Below are 3,452 nucleotides of genomic sequence, written 5' to 3' on the forward strand. Positions count from 1 at the left end.
CAGCAAAGCAACATCCACTTACCCACTTTTTTAAAATATGATCTTATGGAACAAAATAGAATATTTATAATGAATATTTGTATTTGTAACACAGTAACATGGTCAATGATGCAAAATACAATTTAGTGTAGTTAACAGTATTAATGTATATAGTAATTAAACATTTTTAAGTGAAAAAGTAGTAATGAAAGTGTTAACTAAATTGAAATATGTACTGCAAAAATATTAATTGGTCTTATACTAAATTAATATAGTAAAAGATCATATTTTTTTCTTATTTTTACCGGGGTTAATGCTTTAGTCCCTGGGTGTTTAAGAATAGGTTTTTCAGGCTTCTTTTTGTTCGTATGAGAGTGCATGCGAAATCTAAAATAAAAATATTAATAATAACATTAAAATAATATTAAATAATGTAGGTACTTACCAATCATTCCCAAGCTCTTTTGATTTGAATGTACAAGAGCCACACCTGTATATTTTCATTTTGTTAGCGCTTTCTCGTTGTGTTTGTGGTTGCTGTTGTTTTTTAACAATTTTAATGAAGTTTGGACCGGAGTAACTATAGCAGCAGTAGTTACAGTAGCAGAAACTCTTGCTGGCAGACCAGTAGGTATTATACGCTGACCTTGTTCTGGTTGTTTTATTTAACATGTAGGTACCTGCTTATATAATTGAATCTTAGTTTATACCCACAGTCGCTTATATCCTAAATAATAAATACATACTTGTACAAATTGCATTTGATGACGATTATTATGATAATATAGTGAGTGCTATATTATCGGGTAGCTTATAGACCTATTAACTTTTATAGTTATTAGTTAATAGGTCTATAGGCCTATGGGGTGGCCCGTATTATGTTGACCAAGTGAACTCTAGGTATTTCTTTTTGGCAGTTGTCGGACTCATACCTACGTCATATTATTATACGATCATAATTTAGAAATGCGAACGAACGAAAAACGACAACAAAAAACAAATCTGCGATACCATGAAAAAGACGTGCAAATGGCAACAGCCAGCGGGGCCACACCATACCGTATGAGTTTCTCTTAAACATCTAAACATCTTAACCTTGGCGTTTCCGTTAATAATTTGTACTAGATCTAATGGCGGGCAATTTGAACCACGAATACAAACAAATTATTTATTGTACAGTATTTTTTTTTTCCATCAATTACCTATTATTTATTAATAATAATTATTTAATATTTAATGAAAAACAAAAATGCGGGCAAGTAGGTGTCGGTCTACTGTTGTAGTGATATGATATTTCTAATTATATATTTTAATGATATTATTGTTAATAAAGTCATTTATATATGACCTATTTACGTGAAACATTGTTTTATATTTTCAATAATTAGCTATAAAAGTTGTACATTTTATAAGTTTTAACTACAAAATAATTATTAAATTTTAAATTTGATATATTTTGTCAAGATTCAAACTTTAAATGATCATAAAAAAATTGTGCGTATGTATTTTCAATATTTTTCAATTACTACTGTAATCAGGAGCTTTGTATTAAATGTTCACGCTTTTTTACCCGATAAATATAATTTTGTTGACAATTATAGAAAAAAAAACTAAAAAAATCAAAATCTGACAATGTCCGTAAACCGTTCAAAACAAATCAAAATATTAATTTTAGCGTGTATAGAAAATTAAAATATAAACATCGGTGACATTGTCATGTATCTACAGATATTCGTTTTTGAATAATTACAACAAAATAACAAAATCGCTACATTAAAAATCGAGTAAATATCCAATATTGTAAAAATATGAACTTCAAACGATCATAAAAAACTAATTTGGTTTAATTGTAGATAGGAGGAATCTTATATTACATTTTAAAATCTCAGATTTAAAAAGAAAAATGTTTATGAATTCTTAACTCAAAATAATTTGCCAATTTTCGCAATTTTTCAATATTTTGTCAAGATTTGATCTTTAAATGCTTATAAAAAAAAACTGTTACTAAGGATTTTTAATATATTTCAAATGTCATTGTAACGACATCAAAGAAGCCTTGTATTATATTACCAAGATTTTTTACACAACTTCCCAAACATTACCTTATTTTTTTTAAGGTTATTCAATTTTATAATAGTATAGTATTATAAAATGCTTCGGCCTCCCCAAATCTCAAAATTATCGCCTATTGTACCTAACCAAACATAATATTTTTAAAGATATTTTTCAATGTTATCCAAATATAATTTTTCCTGACAATTGTACGTACATTGCAGTTAAAAAATACACAAATATGCAAATTCAAACTTTGTCTTCAATTTCGCCATTTCATAAGACAAATTTATAACTTGCAAGCACTCCCGAACCATATAAACAATATATTTATTAGGAGGGAAAATGTCAATGAGAGAGGGGAGGGGGGGGGTAAACACCCCTGCGCCACTGCCGACGACTGAATTAAACTGTTCGTGGCAAAAGAATTTTCAGTGTTTTTCGAAAAATTTGAATAACCAGTTTCTATACTACAGATATTAGAATTGCCTCTTCTTTTAATAATGTAATAGGTACCCATCGAGCGTTACGTGAAAACGATAACACTAGAAAATTTTGACTGGCCAAGCGAAACAACGTCGTATAAGATGTTTTCACATCAAAAATTTGTTTTTAATGAATAAAAAAATACAAAAAAAGAAATATTCAGAATACCTATGTACCTAAAATATATTTTTTCAGAAAGTATTTAAAATAGTATTTGAATGAAAAAAGTATTTTAATACATTTATTATAATACTTTACAACACTGGCGTGAAATATAGTGATTTTTAAGGGCACGGGCCGCATCGCAAAGTTTTGTAAATACGTAGGTACCTATCTATTTGCGAAAATGCACAGAATATAATATATTGCAGACATCGAGTGTTGGACACTTGACTCATGCACTTAGTTCACCTCGTTGCAGTATAAGGTTTATGGAGTATTGGAGTATATTTATTATCAAGAATTTGAATGTGATGTTAGTAATTTTATAAGCTTATACATTTTTAAAAAAGGTTCTGATTGATGTTCAGCTTACTATAGTGTGGAACTCTTCTAAATAATGAATTAATTTGTTAAAGATTTTGAACGTTTTTTAAATGTCTAGTAATGATTGTTAATTACCTACCTACAAATAGCTCTGTGTAATATAAACGACAACTCTTACATAAAAAATTGCATCACAAAATATTTATAAAATGTGCATAATAATTAAATTTAAAAAAAGAAATTGTTTAAGTAGGTAATTTAAACTATAAACTTATAATGTTTTTTAAGTTGTTTCCAGGGCTTGCATTCGGAAAAAAAATCCGTTTTATGTTATTTACAATTAAAACGTTACACAATTATTGCGTTAATCGTTATTTAAAATAGTAGTGACGTAGTGTTGATATCTATTAATTTAAAATATGACTAATGTTGATAGGTAATGGCCCGGA

General features: G+C 28.0%; 1 long non-coding RNA gene across 1 annotated transcript in view; it reads left to right on the forward strand.

The window, feature by feature from the left end:
- Positions 1-3,452, forward strand: part of LOC115033342 — an 11,038-nt gene that overhangs the window by 6,583 nt on the left and 1,003 nt on the right. The gene's annotated exons all lie outside the window — the stretch shown is intronic.

Source organism: Acyrthosiphon pisum, chromosome X (genome assembly GCF_005508785.2).
Source record: "Acyrthosiphon pisum isolate AL4f chromosome X, pea_aphid_22Mar2018_4r6ur, whole genome shotgun sequence".
In the NCBI taxonomy this organism is placed as follows: domain Eukaryota; kingdom Metazoa; phylum Arthropoda; class Insecta; order Hemiptera; family Aphididae; genus Acyrthosiphon; species Acyrthosiphon pisum.